At 47.2% G+C, this 22,016-nt stretch overlaps 1 protein-coding gene across 1 annotated transcript in view; it reads left to right on the forward strand.

Moving 5' to 3' along the window:
• Positions 1 to 22,016, forward strand: part of LOC135054630 (gastrula zinc finger protein XlCGF26.1-like) — an 85,882-nt gene that overhangs the window by 9,010 nt on the left and 54,856 nt on the right. Inside the window, exon 2 of the mRNA XM_063957842.1 lies at positions 19,202 to 19,371. The gene's annotated coding sequence lies outside the window, so the exon portion shown is untranslated. The remainder of the gene's footprint in view (positions 1 to 19,201; positions 19,372 to 22,016) is intronic.

The raw sequence follows: 22,016 nt of genomic DNA on the forward strand, positions 1-22,016 counted from the left end.
ACCAGTAGAGGGTTATGGACACGTCAGTGGTCAGGTGATGCGTATTCCAAACGGCATTTGGAAGTATTGCTTTATTAAGGGGAGGAGTTATTTGGGGTCGGTCTTTCAGACCTGGTGGCCACGGCAACAGCTGGGAATTCCACGTTTGTACCCCAGGTCGCCTCTCAACAGGAGAAGACGCCGTATTATCAGGCGCAGTCTTTTCGTGGACAAGCGGGCAAAAGGTTCCTCATTTCTGCCCCGTGACAGAGGGAGAGGAAAAAGGCTGCAGAAATCAGCCAGTTCCCAGGAACAGAAACCCTCTCCCGCCTCTGCCAAGCCCTCAGTATACGCTGGGGCTTTACAAGCAGAATCAGGCACGGTGGGGGGCCCGTCTCAATGAATTTCAGCGCGCAGTGGGCTCACTCGCAAGTAGACCCCTGGATCCTTCAGGTGATATCTCAGGGGTACAAATTAGAATTCGAGACGTCTCCCCCTCGCCGTTTCCTAAAGTCGGCTTTACCGATGTCTCCTTCTGACAGGGAGACAGTTTTGGAAGCCATTCACAAGCTGTATTCCCAGCAGGTGATAATCAAGATACCCCTCCTGCAACAGGGAACGGGGTATTATTCCACACTGTTGTGGTACCGAAGCCGGACGGCTCGGTGAGACCGATTCTAAATCTAAAATCTTTGAACACTTACATACAGAGGTTCAAATTCAAGATTGAGTCACTCAGAGCAGTGATTGCGAACCTGGAAGAAGGGGACTACATGATGTCTCGGGACATCAAGGATGCTTACCTTCTTGTCAAAATTTACCCTTCTCACCAAGGGTACCTCAGGTTTATGGTACAGAACTGTCACTATCAGTTCAGACGCTGCCGTATGGATGGTCCACGGCACCCCGGGTCTTTACCAAGGTAATGGCCGAAATGATGATATTCCTTCGAAGGAAGTGAATTTTAGTTATCCCTTACTTGGACAATTCCCTGATAAGGGTAAGATCCAGGGAACAGTTGGAGGTCGGTGTAGCACTATCTCAGGTAGTGTTGCGGCAGCACGATTGGATTCTCAATATTCCAAAATCGCACCTGGTTCCGACGACGTGTCTTCTGTTCCTAGGGATGATCCTGGACACAGTCCAGAAAAAGGTGTTTCTCCCGGAGGAGAAAGCCAGGGAGTTATCCGAGCTAGTCAGGAACCTCCTAAAACCGAGCCAAGTCTCAGTGCATCAATGCACAAGGGTTCTGGGTAAAATGGTGGCTTCCTACGAAGCAATCCCATTCGGCAGATTCCACGCAAGAACTTTCCAGTGGGACCTGCTGGACAAATGGTCCGGGTCGCATCTTCAGATGCATCAGCGGATAACCCTGTCACCAAGGACAAGGGTGTCCCTCCTGTGGTGGTTGCAGAGTGCTCATCTTCTAGAGGGCCGCAGATTAGGCATTCAGGACTTGGTCCTGGTGACCACGGATGCCAGCCTGCGAGGCTGGGGAGCAGTCACACAGGGAAGGAATATCCAGGGCTTATGGTCAAGCCTGGAGACATCACTTCACATAAATATCCTGAAGCTAAGGGACATTTACAATGCTCTAAGCTTAGCAAGACCTCTGCTTCAAGGTCAGCCGGTGTTGATCCAGTCGGACAACATCACGGCAGTCACCCACGTAAACAGACAGGGTGGCACAAGAAGCAGGAGGGCAATGGCAGAAGCTGCAAGGATTCTTCGCTGGGCGGAAAATCATGTGATAGCACTGTCAGCAGTATTCATTCCGGGAGTGGACAACTGGGAAGCAGACTTCCTCAGCACGACCTCCACCCGGGAGAGTGGGGACTTCACCCAGAAGTCTTCCACATGATTAAAAACTCGACAGGTATTGCGCCAGGTCCAGGGACCCTCAGGCAATAAGCTATAGACGCTCTGGTAACACCGTGGGTGTACCAGTCAGGGTATGTGTTCCCTCCTCTGCCTCTCATACCCAAGGTACTGAGATTGATAAGATGGAGAGGAGTAAGCACTATATTCGCGGTTCCGGATTGGCCAAGAAGGACTTGGTAACCGGAACTTCAAGAGATGCTCACGGAGGATCCGTGGCCTCTACCTCTAAGAAGGGACCTGCTCCAGCAAGGACCCTGTCTGTTCCAAGACTTACCGCGGCTGCGTTTGACGGCATGGCGGTTGAACGCCGGATCCTGAAGGAAAAAAGGCATTCCGGATGAAGTCATCCCTATCCTGATCAAAGCCAGGAAGGATGTAACCGCAAAAACATTATCACCGCAATTGGCGAAAATATGTTGCGTGGTGCGAGGCCAGTAAGGCCCGACGGAGGAAATTCAACTGGGTCGATTCCTACATTTCCTGCAAACAGGAGTGTCTATGGGCCTGAAATTGGGGTCCATTAAGGTTCAAATTTCGGCCTGTAAATTTTCTTCCAAAAAGAACTAGCTTCAGTCCCTGAAGTTCAGACGTTTGTAAAAGGGGTACTGCATATACAGCCTCCTTTTGTGCCTCCAGTGGCACTTTGGGATCTCAATGTAGTTTTGGGTTCCAAAAGTCACATTGGTTTGAACCACTTAAATCTGTGGAGTTAAAATATCTCACATGAAAAGTGGTCATGCTGTTGGCCCTGGCCTGGGCCAGGCGCGTGTCAGAATTGGCGGCTTTATCCTGAAAAAGCCATTATCTGATTTTCCATTCGGACAGGGCGGAATTGAGGACTCGTCCTCCGTTTCTCCCCAAGGTGGTTTCAGCGTTTCACCTGAACCAACCTATTTGTGGTGCCTGCGGCTACTAGGGACTTGGAGACCTCCAAGTTGCTAGACGTTGTCAGTGCCCTGAAAATATATGTTTCCAGGACGGCTGGAGTCAGGAAATCTGACTCGCTGTTTATCCTGTATGCACCCAACAAGCTGGGTGCTCCTGCTTCTAAGCAGACTATTGCTCGTTGGATTTGTAGTACAATTCAGCTTGCACATTCTGTGGCAGGCCTGCCACAGCCAAAAATCTGTAAATGCCCACTCCACAAGGAAGGTGGGCTCATCTTGGGCGGCTGCCCGAGGGGTCTCGGCTTTACAACTTTGCCGAGCAGCTACTTGGTCAGGAGCAAATACGTTTGTAAAATTCTACAAAATTGATATCCTGGCTGAGGAGGACCTGGAGTTCTCTCATTTGGTGCTGCAGAGTCATCCGCACTCTCCCGCCCATTTGGGAGCTTTGGTATAATCCCCATGGTCCTTACGGAGTCCCCAGCATCCACTTAGGACGTTAGAGAAAATAAGAATTTACTTACCGATAATTCTATTTCTCATAGTCCGTAGTGGATGCTGGGCGCCCATCCCAAGTGCGGATTGTCTGGAATACTTGTACATAGTTATTGTTACAAAAATCGGGTTATTATTGTTGTGAGCCATCTTTCAGAGGCTCCTCTGTTATCATGCTGTTAACTGGGTTCAGATCACAGGTTATACGGTGTGATTGGTGTGGCTGGTATGAGTCTTACCCGGGATTCAAAATCCTTCCTTATTGTGTACGCTCGTCCGGGCACAGTATCCTAACTGAGGCTTGGAGGAGGGTCATAGGGGGAGGAGCCTGTGCACACCAGATAGTCCTAAAGCTTTCTTTAGATGTGCCCAGTCTCCTGCGGAGCCGCTATCCCCATGGTCCTTACGGAGTCCCCAGCATCCACTACGGACTATGAGAAATAGAATTATCAGTAAGTAAATTCTTATTATTATACAGGGGAGCAGCGTGTGGTGTCCTGTTATGATTATACAGGGGGAGCAGCCTGTGGTGTCCTGTTGTTGTTATTATTAATATACAGGGGCAGCAGCCTGTGGTGTCCTGTTAATATTATACAGGGGGAGCAGCCTGTGGTGTCCTGTTGCAGGGATGATGGCCATCTGGTGTCTTGTTATTATAATATACTGGGAGCAGCCTGTGGTGTGTGTTGTTGTTGTTGTTGTTGTTGTTGTTGTTGTTATTATTATTATTATACAGGAGGAGTGGCCAGTGGAGTCCTGTTATTATTATACAGGGGGAGCAGTTTGTGTTGTCCTGTTGTTGTTGTTATTATTATTATACAGGGGGAGCAGCCTGTGGTGTCTTATTAATATTATTATAATACAGGGAGAGCAGCCTGTGGTGTTCTGTTGTTGTTGTTATTATTATTAGTATACAGGGGGAGCTGCCTGTGGTTTCCTGTTGTTGTTGTTGTTGTTGTTATTATACAGGAAGATCATCATGTTGTGCCCTGTGATTATTATTATTATTATTATTATTATACAGGGGGAGCAGCCTGTTGTGTCCTGTTATGATTATACAGGGGGAGAAGCCTGTGGTGTCCTGTTATGATTATACAGGGGGAGAAGCCTGTGGTGTCCTGGTTTATTATTATACAGAGGGAGCAGCCTGTGGTGTCCTGGTTTTATTATTATACAGGGGGAGCAGCCTATGGTGTCCTGTTGTTATTATCACTATTATTCTTATTATTCTTATTATTATACAGGGGGAGCAGCCAGTGGTGTCCTGTTAAAATTATACAAGGGGAGCAGCCTGTGGTGTCCTGTTGTTGTTGTTGTTGTTGTTGTTGTTGTTATTATTATACAAGGGGAGCAGCCTGCTGTGTCTTGTTGTTGTTGTTATTTTTATACAGGGGAGTAGCCTGTTGTGTCCTGTTGTTGTTATTTTTTTATTATTATCATACAGGGGCAGCATCCTGTGGTGTCCTGTTATTCTTCTTATTATTATTATGAATGGGGAGCAGCCTGTGGTGTCCTGTTGTTGTTGTTGTTATTATTATATACAGGGGGAGCAGCCTGTGGTGTCCTGTTGTTGTTATTATTATACAGGGGAAGCTTTCTGTGGTGTTCTGTTACTATACAGGGGGAGCAGCCTGTGGTGTCCTGTTATTATACAGGTCGAGCAGCCTGTGGTGTTCTGTTTTTAGTATTATACAGGGGGAGCAGCCTGTGGTGTCCTGTTATTATTATTATTATTATTATTATTATTTTTATACAGGGGAGCAGCCTAGGGTGTCCTGTTGTTGTTGTTATATAGGGGGAGCAGCCTGTGGTGTCCTGTTTTTATTATTATACAGGGGGAGCAGCCTGTGGTGTCCTGTTGTTATTATCATTATTATTATACAAGGGGAGCAGCCGGTGGTGTCCTGTTATTATAATAATAATTATTATTATATAGGGGGAGCGTCTTGTGATGTCCTGTTATTATAATTATACAGGGGGAGCATCCTGTGGTGTCCTGTTTCTATTATTATACAGTGGGAGCAGCCTGTGGTGTCCTGTTTTCTCTGACGTCCTAGTGGATGCTGGGAACTCCATAAGGACCATGGGGAATAGCGGCTCCGCAGGAGACCTGGGCACAACTAAAAGAAAGCGTTTAGACTACGTGGTGTGCACTGGCTCCTCCCACTATGACCCTCCTCCAAACCTCGGTTAGATTTTTGTGCCCGGCCGAGCTGGATGCACACTAGGGGCTCTCCTGAGCTCCTAGAAAGAAAGTATATTTTAGGTTTTTTATTTTACAGTGAGACCTGCTGGCAACAGGCTCACTGCAACGAGGTACTAAGGGGAGAAGAAGCGAACCTACCTGCTTGCAGCTAGCTTGGGCTTCTTAGGCTACTGGACACCATTAGCTCCAGAGGGATCGACCGCAGGACCCATCCTTGGTGTTCGTTCCCGGAGCTGCGCCGCCGTCCCCTTTACAGAGCCAGAAGCAAGAAGAGGTCCGGAAAATCGGCGGCAGAAGACTTCAGTCTTCACCAAGGTAGCGCACAGCACTGCAGCTGTGCGCCATTGCTCCTCATGTACACCTCACACTCCGGTCACTGATGGGTGCAGGGCGCTGGGGGGGGGCGCCCTGAGGGCAATATAAACACCTTGGCTGGCAAAATAATCACAATATATACCCCCAGAGGCTATATATGTGATAAATACCCCTGCCAGAATCCATAAAAAAGCGGAAGAAAAGTCAGCCGAAAAAGGGGCGGAGCTATCTCCCTCAGCACACTGGCGCCATTTCTCCCTCACAGCTCCGCTGGAAGGAAGCTCCCTGGCTCTCCCCTGCAGTCTGAAACTACAGAAGGGTAAAAAAAGAGAGGGGGGGGCACTAAATTTAGGCGCAGCTATAAGGGGATATAATTCAGTTAGTCCCCGTATTATATAGCGCTCTGGTGTGTGCTGGCATACTCTCTCTCTGTCCCCCCAAAGGGCTTTGTGGGGTCCTGTCCTCTGTCAGAGCATTCCCTGTGTGTGTGCGGTGTGTCGGTACGGCTGTGTCGACATGTTTGATGAGGAAAATTATGTGGAGGCAGAGCAGATGCCTATAAATGTGATGTCACCCCCTGCGGGGCAGACACCTGAGTGGATGGATTTATGGAAGGAATTACGTGCAAGTGTCGACTCCTTACATAAAAAATTTGATGACATGCCAAATGAGGGACAGCCGGCTTCTCAGCTCGTGCCTGCCCAGACACCTCAAAGGCCATCAGGGGCTCTAAAGCGCCCGCTACCTCAGATGGCAGACACAAATGTCGACACGGATACTAATACCAGTGTCGACGACGAAGAGTCAAATTTAATGACCACTAGGGCCATTCGTTGCATGATTGAGGCAATGAAAGAGGTATTACAAAATTCTGATATAAACCCAGGTACCACAAAAAAGGGTATTATGTTTGGGGAGAAAAAACTACCAACAGTTTTTCCCCCATCTGAAGAATTAAATGAAGTGTGTGAAGAAGCGTGGGCTTCCCCCGATAAAAAATTGGTAATTTCTAAAAAGTTACTAATGGCGTACCCTTTCCCGCCAGAGGATAGGTCACGTTGGGAAACACCCCCTAGAGTGGATAAAGCGCTCACACGTTTGTCAAAGAAGGTGGCACTACCGTCTCCGGATACGGCCGCCCTAAAGGAGCCTGCTGATAGAAAGCAGGAGGCTATCCTGAAGTCTGTGTATACACACACAGGCATTATACTGAGACCAGCTATTGCTTCGGCATGGATGTGCAGTGCTGCAGCTGAGTGGTCAGAGTCCCTGTCGGAAAATATTGACACCCTAGACAGGGACACTATTCTGATAACCATAGAGCATATAAAAGACTCTTATACATGCGAGATGCACAGAGGAAGATCTGCCGGCTGGCATCTAAAATAAGTGCATTGTCCATTTCTGCTAGGAGAGGCTTATGGACTCGGCAGTGGACAGGGGATGCAGATTTCGAAAAGGCACGTGGAAGTTTTGCCTTATAAGGGTGAGGGGTTATTCGGGGATGGTCTCTCAGACCTAGTTTCCACAGCAACAGCTGGGAAGTCAGCATTTTTGCCCCATGTTCCCTCACAGCCTAAGAAAGCGCCGTATTATCAGGTACAGTCCTTTCAACCCCAGAAAAACAGGCGGGGAAAGGGCGGGTCCTTTCTGTCCAGAGGCAGAGGTAGGGGAAAAAGGCTGCAACAAACAGCAGGTTCCCAGGAACAAAAGTCCTCCCCCGCTTCTTCCAAGTCCGCCGCATGACGGTGGGGCTCCACAGGCGGAGCCAGGTACGGTGGGGGGCCGCCTCAAAAATTTCAGCGATCAGTGGGCTCGCTCACAGGTGGATCCCTGGATCCTTCAAGTAGTATCTCAGGGGTACAAGCTGGAATTCGAGGCGTCTACCCCCCGCCGTTTCCTCAAATCTGCCTTGCCGACAACTCCCTCAGGCAGGGAGGCTGTGCTAGAGGCAATTCACAAGCTGTATTCCCAACAGGTGATAGTCAAGGTGCCCCTACTTCAACAAGGACGGGGTTACTATTCCACACTGTTTGTGGTACCGAAACCGGACGGTTCGGTGAGACCCATTTTAAATTTGAAATCCTTGAACACATACATAAAAAAATTCAGGTTCAAGATGGAATCGCTCAGGGCGGTTATTGCAAGCCTGGACGAGGGGGATTACATGGTATCCCTGGACATCAAGGATGCTTACCTGCATGTCCCCATTTACCTTCCTCACCAGGAGTACCTCAGATTTGTGGTACAGGATTGCCATTACCAATTCCAGACACTGCCGTTTGGACTGTCCACCGCACCAAGGGTGTTTACAAAGGTAATGGCAGAAATTATGATACTCCTTCGAAAAAAGGGAGTTTTAATTATCCCGTACTTGGACGATCTCCTTATAAAGGCGAGGTCCAAGGAGCAGTTGTTGGTCGGGGTAGCACTATCTCGGGAAGTGCTACAACAGCACGGATGGATTCTAAACATTCCAAAGTCACAGCTGGTTCCTACCACAAGCCTACTGTTCCTGGGGATGGTTCTGGACACAGAACAGAAAAAAGTGTTTCTCCCGCAGGAGAAAGCCAAGGAGCTGTCATCTCTAGTCAGAGACCTCCTGAAACCAAAACAGGTTTCTGTGCATCACTGCACACGAGTCCTGGGAAAAATGGTAGCTTCCTACGAAGCAATTCCATTCGGCAGGTTCCATGCAAGAACTTTTCAGTGGGACCTCTTGGACAAGTGGTCGGGATCGCATCTTCAGATGCATTGACTGATAACCCTGTCTCCAAGGACCAGGGTATCTCTACTGTGGTGGCTGCAGAGTGTCCATCTTCAAGAGGGCCACAGATTCGGCATACAGGACTGGGTCCTGGTGACCACGGATGCCAGCCTTCGAGGCTGGGGGGCAGTCACACGGAAGAAATTTCCAAGGACTTTGGTCAAATCAGGAGTCGTCCCTACACATAAATATTCTGGAACTGAGGGCCATTTACAATGCCCTAAGTCAGGCAAGGCCCCTGCTTCAAAACCAGCCGGTACTGATCCAATCAGACAACATCACGGCGGTCGCCCATGTAAACCGACAGGGCGGCACAAGAAGCAGGATGGCGATGGCAGAAGCCACAAGGATTCTCCGATGGGCGGAAAATCACGTGTTGGCACTGTCAGCAGTGTTCATTCCGGGAGTAGACAACTGGGAAGCAGACTTCCTCAGCAGACACGACCTACACCCGGGAGAGTGGGGACTACATCCAGAAGTCTTCCAACTGATGGTAAAACCGTTGGGAAAGGCCACAGGTGGACATGATGGCGTCCCGCCTAAACAAAAAATTAGAGAGATATTGCACCAGGTCAAGGGACCCTCAGGCAATAGTGGTGGACGCTCTAGTGACACCGTGGGTGTACCAGTCGGTTTATGTGTTCCCTCCTCTGCCTCTCATACCAAAGGTACTGAGAATAATAAGAAGACGAGGAGTAAGAACGATACTCGTGGTTTTGGATTGGCCAAGACGAGCTTTGTACCCGGAACTTCAAGAAATGATATCAGAGGACCCATGGCCTCTACTGCTCAGACAGGATCTGCTACAGCAGGGGCCCTGTCTGTTCCAAGACTTACCGTGGCTGCGTTTGACGGCATGGCGGTTGAACACCGGATCCTAAAGGAAAAGGGCATTCTGTATGAAGTCATTCCTACGCTGATTAAAGCCAGGAAAGAAGTAACCGCAAACCATTATCACCGTATTTGGCGAAAATATGTTGCGTGGTGTGAGGCCAGGAAGGCCCCAACAGAGGAATTTCAGCTGGGTCGATTTCTGCACTTCCTACAGTCAGGAGTGACTATGGGCCTAAAATTGGGTTCCATTAAGGTCCAGATTTCGGCTCTGTCGATTTTCTTCCAGAAAGAACTGGCTTCACTGCCTGAAGTTCAGACATTTGTAAAGGGAGTGCTGCATATTCAGCCCCCTTTTGTGCCTCCAGTGGTACCTTGGGATCTCAACGTGGTGTTGAATTTCCTAAAATCGCATTGGTTTGAGCCACTTAAAACCGTGGATCTGAAATATCTCACATGGAAAGTGGTCATGTTATTGGCCTTGGCTTCGGCCAGGCGTGTGTCAGAATTGTCGGCTTTGTCGTGTAAAAGCCCTTATCTGATTTTCCATATGGATAGGGCAGAATTGAGGACTCGTCCCCAGTTTCAACCTAAGGTGGTATCAGCTTTTCACTTGAACCAACCTATTGTAGTGCCTGTGGCTACTAGGGACTTGGAGGATTCCAAGTTACTGGACGTAGTCAGGGCCTTGAAAATGTATGTTTCCAGGACGGCTGGAGTCAGGAAAACTGACTTGCTTTTTATCCTGTATGCACCCAACAAGCTGGGTGCTCCTGCTTCTAAGCAGACTATTGCTCGCTGGATTTGTAGCACAATTCAGCTGGCGCATTCTGCGGCTGGACTGCCGCATCCTAAATCAGTAAAAGCCCATTCCACGAGGAAAGTGGGCTCATCTTGGGCGGCTGCCCGAGGGGTCTCGGCTTTACAACTTTGCAGAGCTGCTACTTGGTCAGGGGCAAACACGTTTGCTAAATTCTACAAATTTGATACCCTGGCTGAGGAGGACCTTGAGTTCTCTCATTCGGTGCTGCAGAGTCATCCGCACTCTCCCGCCCGTTTGGGAGCTTTGGTATAATCCCCATGGTCCTTACGGAGTTCCCAGCATCCACTAGGACGTCAGAGAAAATAAGATTTTACTCACCGGTAAATCTATTTCTCGTAGTCCGTAGTGGATGCTGGGCGCCCATCCCAAGTGCGGATTGTCTGCAATACTTGTATATAGTTATTGCCTAACTAAAGGGTTATTGTTGTGAGCCATCTATTGAGAGGCTCAAGTTGTAGTTCATACTGTTAACTGGGTATAGTATCACGAGTTGTACGGTGTGATTGGTGTGGCTGGTATGAGTCTTACCCGGGATTCAAAATCCTTCCTTATAGTGTCAGCTCTTCCGGGCACAGTATCCTAACTGAGGTCTGTAGTAGGGTCATAGGGGGAGGAGCCAGTGCACACCAGATAGTCCTAAAGCTTTCTTTAGTTGTGCCCAGTCTCCTGCGGAGCCGCTATTCCCCATGGTCCTTACGGAGTCCCAGCATCCACTACGGACTACGAGAAATAGATTTACAGGTGAGTAAAATCTTATTTTTCTCTTGTAGAGTGGGATGAGGTCCGTCCTTTGTGCTATCATATAAAGTCTGCATGTGCACTGAAGCTGATGGAATCCATTCTCTACAGTATCCTATAAGTACCAAGAATGCTCTCATCTGTTTGGTAGTAGTTGGGAATGGAGCTTTGACTATCGGCTTCTTCCTTTGGTCTATGAGGTGTCTAGTTCCCTCTGATATACAGTGTCCCAAGAAGATCACCTACTCTTGTACCAGCTGTATTTTAGTAGGAGACACCCTACAGTCTTGTTGAGCCAGAAATGTAAGTAGAGAAACAGTCTCATCTTTGCATTTGTCTTCATCTGTAGTGGCGATGAGTAGGTCATCAACATACTGCAAAAATTGAGTGTCATTTGGATATACTGGTCTCCATGCTTGTAACACTGTAGACATAGCTCCTGTAAATTCTGAAGGACTTGTAGCTCCTCTTTGTGGTAGCCTTGTCCAACAATATTTTGTACCAGCATGTGTGAATGACAGCATCTGCTGTGTCTTTAGTGATTGGTACAGAGAAAAATGCATTTGCTAGATTGATGACTGTAACCATTTGGCTTGAGGTGGTATTTGGTGTAGCAAGGTGTGTGGGTTAGGGGCAATTGGTGTATTCACTAGCAATCTTTTGTTTATCTCGCTTAGATGATGAACAAGCCGATATTGAGGAATCCCATCACTTCCAACTTCCTTCTGCTTTACAGGAAATAAGGGAGTGTTAAAAGTCGAGCGACACCTTGTGATTATTCCCTTGTGGATATACTCCTGAAGTTGTCTTGTGATTGCTTCATTTGCAGAGGCGTGAGTGGATACTGTTTTATGGAGACAGGTTTGAGCACCAGCTGGACTGGTTGTACCTTAAGCAATCCCACATATGTCTTCCCTTTGGACCATAACTTCTGTGGCACCTCATGTAACAACATGGGCAAAGGGTGCTGTGCTTTTTCTGCTTCTTCTTTCTTCTGAGCATAATACACTTGGATGGCTGCTTCCATCTGTTCCTCTGTCTGGTCTGTGAGGTTATTACTATAAAGTACACCTTTAGGTATATATTTGATTGAAGCTTGCATGAGGCTTAAGATGTCAGCACCCAATAAATTTACAGGATAAGTTGCTGATACCAGGAATTGCACCGGTGATGGGGTGTATTCATCTTGAATCTGCAATGTAGTTTTCTTGCTTTTCTGGAGTGTGACTGAGCATCCTGTAAGTCCTGTAGCATCAACTTTTTCTTGGGTAGTATTACAGTCAGTGTACTACCAGGTAGCTGAGTGTCCCCAGAAGCGGCCATTATCTGGGGGTGACAGCAGGGAGCTTGTTTTTCTTGCTAGATGGGGTTTGTCTTCTTGTACTTTAAATACTGCCTGTCCACCTTGCTGATCCTTATGCCATTTGTTATGCTTGCGACAATCTCTCTTCAGATGGCCAGGTGACTTGCACCAAAAGCATTTCCCTGTCATATCTTCTCCTTGTGTTGGGGCTCGCCTTTTCACTTGCCCTGTCTTTCCTGATTCTTGCACCACATTTATGGTTACTTGTTGATTCTTTGCTTGTTTCTTATTTATATTCTCTTGGTCTTCTATCCCTTCGGGAACCTGAAACAATGCTATAGCACCCATGCTCATAGCTTCTGGGCGGCTTTGAAACAATCCCATTCTAAGTTCAGGATCTAAACCATTGAGACATTTTGTCTTAAATAATCTTGATCCATCAGTAACAGGAAAACACTCATCATTCTGTCTGGTTGTCAGTTTATCAAAATAACTTCTGACAGTCACATCTCTTTGTACAATGTCTGGTGCTGCTGGAGCTCTCTGTCTTTCTTCATGACACCACCACCAAATCCTTGCCAAATAATTTTGTCCGCTTTCAATTGTGTATCTGTCAGCTAGGGCTGGTGCTGCAGATATTGCCAGTCTAGAAACCTCTGCCGCTCTGATTGCCATATTTGTAATAGGCCCTAAACACTGGGCGACAATCTTCAAAGATATGAACGATCTCGTTCATTATTGAATGAGATAACGTTCCTATCTTTGAGTGTGGGGTCACCAGCGATGAACGATGCGTGGCCCCGTGCTCGTTCTTCGCTTGTGCTCCATCGGCTGTGCATGCAGGCCAATATGGACGATCTCATCCATATTTGCCTGCATTTGTATGGAGCCGGGTGACGGGGGAAGTGAAGAAACTTCAATCCCCCCGTCACTGTCCCCCCTGCTGCCGGGTCGCCCGTCTGCCGTATCGGCGGTCGGGCTGCTCGGCGGCGGATCGCCGTGTCTGTAGGACCCATAAGCTGCGTTGCTACTCCATCCCCCAGCAGTGCCTTTGCTGCTTGTTCCAAGTCCACCCAGCATCCCCTCCACACTGTCTGTATTCTTGTCATGTATGCAGAGAACGCTGCAGGGTTCTTCCTAGGATCTGGAGATTCTTGGACTACTGTATGCAGTATGACTTGTACCACGGAGTATAGCTCTCTTGTGGATTAGGTAAATATGCACGGGCGGCTGGTGTGTCTGCCTGTGCTGCTGGATCATATCTTGGGTTAGGCACCATTTGTACCCTAACCAGATAGATGTATGAATTGTCTTGTCCCATGTAAGGCATAACCCCTGTCCTTGCACTCAGATTCTGAGTTTCTTTATCCTTTACAGGTGTGTCTCTTTCAGGACTGACGTTAAAATCTTGTATCTGTTTCATTAGGTAATTTGGGTTAGGGGTGGACGTGAGTGCACGGTCATTGTCTGGGCAAGCAGGCAAATCTGGTGGCATATCATTTCCACACTGTGGGCAGAATCTCCATCCCACAGGGATACATGCAAAGCAGAATGAACACTGCCGCTGTGGATATTCAGGATCTAGGATTGCTGGTGGTTCCCATTTAATAAGTTTTTGTGCTGCACTTGTTGATCTGTGGGGCTGTAATTCTATTTCAGACAGCCGGGGACACTGTGAAACATATGGTGACACTCCTGATATAGGTGTCACTGGTCGAGGCATCGGTGGGTGTGTTACTGGTACATCAGCTAGTGGGGCTGTCTGTACCAATACTGGTGGCTGAGGTGGGTTACCTAATGATAAGGTGGGTACATAGGGTGGTGGATTTTGTGAACTGTCTAACTCTTCCTCCTTTTTCTTATTTCATTTTGTATCTCTTGTGCCACTGCCTGCCATATTCTGCATGTGTCAGTGCAATTTTCTCTTGCTCTCCAAGCTGAATCTAGTGTCCCTGCTGTAGTGAAACCCGCTCTTTTAAAGATTTTGGGGATCCTCTTCAGGGCTTTCTTACCCTCCCTTTCTTCAACTGCCTCTCTGGGGGGGGGGGGGGGTCTGTCCCTGGCCCTTGCTAACCTGTGCGCCCGTATTCTGGGGTAGCTAATCCCAAAATATCCCTTTAGCTTTAAAGTATTGGGCTGCCTCCACATGCACTTGTAGTTATGCTGGTGAGGGTAAGTACTGCCAATAACCCTGGATATGGACAATGGGGCAGATGTATTATCCTGGAGAAGGCATAAGGAAGTGATAAACCAGTGATATGTGCAAGGTGATAAAGGCACCAGCCAATCAGATCCTAACTGTTAATTTACATAATGGAGCTGATTGGCTGGTGCCTTTATCACCTTGCACATATCACTGGTTTATCACTTCCTTATGCCTTCTCCAGGTTTATACCACTGCCCCAATATTACTTTATCACCTATACACCTTGGGATACCTTGTCTTTGTTGGTACGCTCCATTCATTTGCTTAAAAACAATTTACACAGCTTTAAACTCCTAATGTAGAACAGGAATCTTCAGTATGGGGTCGATTCAATTCAGAGACAGTTGAATAGCGCCGTGAATTAGCTCCCGTCGCTATTCAATTCAGCTCAAGTTAAGTCTGCAAAGGCCCGTTCGCGCGGACTTAACAGGTTGAATTGTCGGGAGAACGGGCATTCTCCGACTTAACCACCCGCCGCAATGCTGATTCCCGACAGAACCAGCCTCGCGCCGGCCGCGTGGCAGCACTTTTGTCGGAGTTCTTCTCTCATTTCCCGGGGGTGAGAGAAGAATTCCCGACACTTGAGGGTCACTTGTCGCTGTATTGAATAGCGCCAGGAGCTAATTCCCGGCGCTATTCAACTGTCGCTGAATTGAATCGGCCCCATGTTTGCTTCTTTTCCCATCTAGCCCACTGCTGTCATCTGTGCCAGTAATCTGTCTCCTCACCTTGAACCACAAGAGTTCCTATGGGTTCAGGCAGTTTATGAATGCTTTGTCTACACAAGGGCATACCATCTTTTGGTATGAAATTCATTGGCAAGTACAACAGCACCTCTGGCCACACATGTCCCACCAACGCAGTTAAACCAATCTTATCTAAATGAGTATTAACAGTGCAATAAAAATTTCCTTTATGTGACACACAGTCAAAATCTGAAACTTCAATTCTAGCCTCTATACGGGGAACACTTATCCCAAACGTTTCCTTAAAATTATAGCACTTGTACATTCAGAGCAAATACCTTTTAAGTGACACAATCGTTCAAAACCAAGACCTGGTCTCCCTTGATTATTCATATAGAAAACATAAACATGGGACTTCCGGTGGGCGGGGCATCCAGCATGGCCGCTTTTTAATCTCTCTCTGCACAGGGGCTCGAGTAATCCATAACAATCCTCCTTTCCCTACCTCCTTGGAAATACTTGCCATATGGGAGTGTGTTCCCCATGTGCTGAGGAACAATTTGCTATCCTACTCGCCCCTGTGGACCTATTATTCACCGAAGTAGAGCCGTTTATATAAATGGCGTGGATGGCTGCCTGCTTCTGGCGCGAACCTCGGGGGGAACGCGCCTGAAGAATCGGAGCGCCGATCTCCCTGCTCCCTTCTCCCCCTCTACTCCCTCATATTGCTGACCCACTCCATCTAAGGAATTAAAGCAAGGGACGCCTCTCAGGATACCTCGTGGAAGCCCGACTAGTAACCCGTAGATCCCCGGAGCTGGTCACTGGTGGCTCGGACTGCTGGACGGAGGGCATCGCCGCGGGGTAGACTAACCTTTGCACAGTTAAAGCCCACCGGGCGGGAAGGTCCTCCTGAGCCCTGCCGCCTCTCTCCGTTGGGGACTAGAGCGAAGCATACGCCCCCCCCCCCCCCCTGCCGTGTGCCGGGTCCGCTGCACAGTGGAAGCCCAGCTGGGAGGGCTGTGACAGCTGAGACTCCGCTTCTGTGCCGCCGAAGGTGCCTGCGGAGGCCGTGGCGGCTGAGTGTTTGTTTCGGCTGCTGACAACCCCCAAACAGACACCACCAGGCCTGCTGTGGCTCCTGTTATCTGCTTCTGCCCGTGCCCTCACGTGCGGACGCCGGGGCTGCCGGGATTGCAGAGGTGCGGTGCGGCTGCTAATCCATCCCTACTTGGATGAACAAGGATCATAGTGTCCCCCTCCCTGTCCGTACCGCTGAGGATCGCTGAAATCTGTTCCTGCTGCCGACGTCTGGGGGAGCTTGGGGCTGCAATTTCCGAACCCACTTGCTGGCTGATGATCCTGGGGGTGCCTTTATACTCACAGCTTCTACTCATGTGCATGGCCCTGCGGGCACACCAGTGAGCTTCTCACACACACGCGAGATGATTTGGCCTTTCCGTTGGAAGATTGCGAGACTCTACTCTCCCATTGTATTATAGTAGTGGTGTGAACTCACTCTCCACTAACTGTGTCGCTGCCTAAAATCGCTGCCCCTCTACTTATCCCTGTTGGGGGGCCTACCACGTTAACGGACGCTGCGTAGCACCGGCTGATGCTACACCGGGAAACCTTAGTCTTAGAAGAGGACTTCCCGTTTTGCCTGTTTGGCTGCTGATCACAAGCCCTACTTGCTGTCTCTGACATATGTCTTAATCACATATCTTAATCATATCCTACTTTCTGCTGATTTCCTTTTGGAACCTATATGTGCTGTTTGTTATTTTCTGCACATTATTGAATGTAACATTTTATTTATTTCTCTCCTCCTGCGGAAAACTTTATGTGAGGTTTGTTATTTTTCTTACACCAAGGATTCTATGTGATATACCTTTATTCTTCTCTTCTGAGAAATTCTATGTGACGTTTGTTATTTTTCTTCTTCTACGAATTCTGTGTGGTATTATTCTCTTCTTCTCTTCTTCCGCTGAGACCTATATGTGACGTTTGTTATTTTCATTCGATAATTCTATTCTGTATTGCTTGACAACTAATCAAGTTTGAACGATGCCGCTTGTACACTCCTCTTTTGCAACGGAGATGGCGGAAGCCATTGCCGAGCATCTTTTGCCCCCAATTGACAGATGGATAGATAAAATCACATTAAAATTGGATGATCCTCTTCTTAAAGAGGGGTCACCGGCAAATGGTGCAATTGTAACGGTTGGTGATGATGATCCCCGTGTGCTGGGGGACCGGATTATTGCTCCTCAACACCCTTCTGCCCAGCAGACTAAGATCCCTTTCCCAACAACTGGTGAGGTTCATGCTGTCCATTACCAACAAAACCAGAGTCCTTATCACCCCATAGAGATCCTAGGCTACTGTGTAGAGTCAGTATTGCATGAGCCGATAGGGGTGGATTTAGTTAGTACCCTGGATGCAGTGCCCAACAGAGAAGCTCCCCAGTTTGAAAGGCAATTATGCATGAGTTTTGGTGGATCGGGAGCTGTAGATACTCCTGGGATTAGGCCAAAACATTTTTCGACAAATATCAGCTTTTTGACATTGCTCTTCCATTTCATTCCTGCCCCTGATGGTATCAACACTGTGCATGCATTATCCTTACACCGGGGACCCTTAGAAGCTGTTACATGAACAAATTGCTCTTTGCTATTACTCTATTATCCTACCGGTATTGGACATGTATTTACTGTTTTGACTACGGCTTTCTGTCCCCGACGTCTTTATTGGTTCTGCAATTTTGTCTTGTTTATGTTTGTGTTTCAGCTAATTTAAGCCGCTATATTTGTTTATCCTGTTTATCTGTTGTTTTCTCTGCCTCTCTTGGTGCAGAACTACAATAGCTTGGATAAGTAACTCTAGAACTGAGAAACGACAAGTCTACGCATATGTCAGGGAGACCAATAGAAACAACTGATTTTGTTAGATATTATAGTTCTTTTAGATCCATAATTTGTTTATGTTAGACCAGACCCTCTCTGGTGTACATTCCGGAGCGGTCACCTTAGTTAGGAAAGGAAAAGTTTAAGAAAATCGAGGAGGCGTTGAAATTTTGATGCGTTATTGTGAACTATGTGAATTTGTTTATTTACCTGCACTTAAGTTTTCACTGTTTTTCATGTATAACTCTTATTTGTAGCACGTGTGCTAACAACACATAATGTCTGATTCACATCACCTTTGGTGACTATATAGCACAGTGATTTTCAACCTTTTTTTACTCACGGCACACCGAACACGATTTTAAAATTGCCATGGCACACCATCCGTTCCCCACAGAAAAAATAAATAAACACTCATTGGCCTTAACAGTAATAATAAATCCACACATACATCGGCCTACACAGAAAAAACAATCACATTGTTCCCCACATAAATCATGTTGCTCCTTACATAAATCCTATTGCTACCCACATAAATCAATCACATTTCTCCCCACATGAATAATTCACATTGTTCCCCCTATAAATCCATAAATCCTATTGCTCCCCACAGGAGAGATAACATAACAGATATTAGCCCCTACCGATCAGCTGTCCTCCTCCCTGTCCCTCAGTGGTGGGGATTGTTCATAGTGGATTGCTGCGAATACTGAGCAGCGGGCGGTCAGGCAGGTGTGGATGTGGGTGGGCAAGGAAAGCTGTGGATGCAGGCGGGAACTGGAAGATATGTATGCAGGCGGGTGGGTTGGCTAGGTGGTGAGATGCGGCGGCCGTGACCTATGATATCACACCACAAGGCACAGGTCACAGCCGGAGCATGAATGATCCTCTAAGAAGAGCCCAGGCCAACAGTTCACTCTGAAGGTGCAGGAAGCTGCTCTGGCTCCTCGGCACACCTTGTAACTGGTCGTGGCACACTAGTGTGCCACGGCACACTGGTTGAAAAAGCCTGATATAGCACCTATGTATTCCTTTGATGTGAACTCTTTGCAATTGTCTCAATATGTCGAGCTTCAATAAAAATATTTTTTTTAAAAAGAAAACATAAACATATATGTCTCTTTTAAACCTTGTAATCATAAACAGACAACTGGATTCATTGAAATCTCATTTATCAGACAGATGAACAGCTGAGACACAGCAAAAGCACTGAGCAGAGCAAACAAGTGAAAAAATCACACTTTCAGTTTACTCACCGTACGGATTTGATGGTCATTGGTTGTGCTGTGCTGTCAGCGGGGTGATGTAATCTGTTGCGGTGTTGATATCCCGGACAAGGAGCCCCCAGGTAATGTTAGGGATATTCTATTAGTCTAGCAATATGAGTCTTGTACCAGCTGCTGGGAAAGTCAAAAAGGAAAAAAAAGATGACTCTGGTGTGGGCGCACTCTTATGTTGAATCAGAATCAAAAGTTAAAATAGCATTTTATTAGTTATGATTAAGAAGGATAACTTTCCTATAACAAACACAACACTAAAGATCACTAATAAAGTTGGACAATGTATCAGCATGCAAATATATGTGACAATACGATCAAAAGGTAAATGTTCTGTCACAAAAAAGCTTGGATAAATTGGTGTGAACCAACCATTGGTTAATTAATTGATTAGTACATATCCATTACACAGGACAAATCAACCAGTATTTTCTTGAATTATTGTATAAATATACGTTATGGTAAGAACTTACCGTTGATAACGGTATTTCTCCTAAGTCCACAGGTTTCCACAGGATAACATTGGGATATGCTGGAGCGACAGTGGATTGGCACCAAATCGATCACGAGCTTTCTGGCCTCCCAGGATGCACCGGCCTCATCCATATAATCCCGCCCACTGACTCAGTCAAATCAGTTGTTTCCAAAGCATTGAGGCAGGAGCATTATGTAGAACCCTATTCAGGCGAGAACAACACACATGCACACCATTCCACGCAAGAGGGAAGAGTTTTAGTGAGTATAACGATTCTCAAATCAGGTGCGTCAGGGAGGGATCCCTGTGGAAACCTGTGGACATAGGAGAAATACCATTATCAACGGTAAGTTCTTACCATAACGTATATTTCTCCGGCAGGGTCCACAGGTTATCCACAGGATAACATTGGGACTTCCCAAAGCAATTTTTAGTTGTAGGGATGCTCCTGATTGGACAGGAGAACCTTTCACCCGAATTCAGCGTCATGAGAGGCAAAGGTATCCAAGGCATAATGTCTAATGAATGTGTTAATGGAAGACCATGTGGCTGCCTTACATATCTGTTCTGCTGAAGCACCATGTTGTGCTGCCCATGAAGGACCTACATTAAGTGTAGAGTGAGCAGAGACATTAGCCGGAACAGGGAGATCAGCTTGAGAATATGCTTCTGAAATCGTCATTCGAAGCCATCTTGCTAGCGTCTGTTTAGTAGCAGGCCATCCCCTCTTGTGAAATCTGTAGAGAATGAAGAGAAAATCTGTCTTTCTGATGGCACTGGTACGATCTACGTAGATTCTTAATGCACGGACTACGTCCAGCGGCGCTTCTCCCGCAGAAAGTCCCGATACCTGAAAAAGCCGGGACTACAATTTCTTTGTTAAGGTGAAACTTCGAGACCACCTTAGGAAGATAACCAGACTTAGTTCTGAGAACTGCTTTATCTGGATAAAAGATCAGAAAAGGAGACTTGCATGACAGCGCTCCCAAATCTGACAGTCTTCTAGCTGTAGTCAGTAGAAAGAGTACTTTAGCTGTCAACCATTTAAGATCCACTTTCTTAAGTGGTTCAAACAGAGCCCCTTGAAGGGCTTTGAGGACCAGACTTAAATCCCAAGGTACTGCAGGAGGCTCAAAAGGTGGTTGAATGCGCAGCATTCCCTGGAAAATGTATGCACATCTTGTAAAGTAGCAATTTTCTTTTGAAACCATACAGCAATGCTGAAACTTGAACTCTCAAGGAAGCCACCTTCAAACCCTTATCCATTCCTGCCTGAAGGAAATCTAAAATTCTGGATACTCTGAAAGATTATGGATCCATATTTCTTTCACTGCACCAATGAATATAGGCTTGCCATATTCGGTGATAAATGCGAGCAGAGGAGGGTTTCCTTGCTCTAAGCATTGTTTGAATTACCTGTTGTGAATAACCTCTTGAGTTTAGGATAGAGGTTTCAACAGCCACGCCGTCAAAGACAGCCGACCCATATGCCTGTGACAACAGGGACTCTGCATTAGTAGATCTGGACGTTGAGGGTGCAGAATTGGAGCATCCAATGACATCCTCTGCAGATCTATGTACCAATGCCTTCTGGGCCAAGCCGTTGCTATTAGAATCACGGCACCCTTTGCGTGTTTTATTTTCCTCACCACCCTGGGTAGCAGGGAGACTGGAGGAAACAGATAAACCAGATGAAATTCCCATTTAACTGACAGTGCGTCCACAAGGATCGCTCCGGGGTCTTTTGTTCTTGACCCGTATGCCGGAACTTTGTGCTTCAGACAGGACCCCATGAGATCTATCTCTGGCAACCCCCACTTGTCTACTAGCATCTGAAATACTTCCAGGTGTAGAGCCCATTTGGTTGCTCGAATGGTGTCGACTGAGAAAATCCGCTTCCCAGTTTAGGACTCCTGGAACGAACACTGCGGACAATGCTGGAAGGTGGAGTTCTGCCCACTTTAGTATGTGACTTACCTCCTTCATTGCTCTTTGGCTGCGAGTTCCTCCCTGATGGTTGAGGTACGCTACTGCCGTTGCATTGTCCGAACGGATCTGGACTGGTTTTCCTTGCAGAATGTCCTCTGCCTGACTTAGTGACATGTATATGGCTCAGAGTTCCAACAGATTTATTGGCAGGCAACTTTCTTCTTTAGTCCATTGTCCCTGGAACCATAATTTTCCGGATACTGCTCCCCAGCCCTGAAGACTGGCATCCGTTGTCAGGATCTTCCAATCTGA

The sequence above is a fragment of the Pseudophryne corroboree genome, chromosome 3 (genome assembly GCF_028390025.1).
Source record: "Pseudophryne corroboree isolate aPseCor3 chromosome 3, aPseCor3.hap2, whole genome shotgun sequence".
Classification (NCBI taxonomy): Eukaryota; Metazoa; Chordata; class Amphibia; order Anura; family Myobatrachidae; genus Pseudophryne; species Pseudophryne corroboree.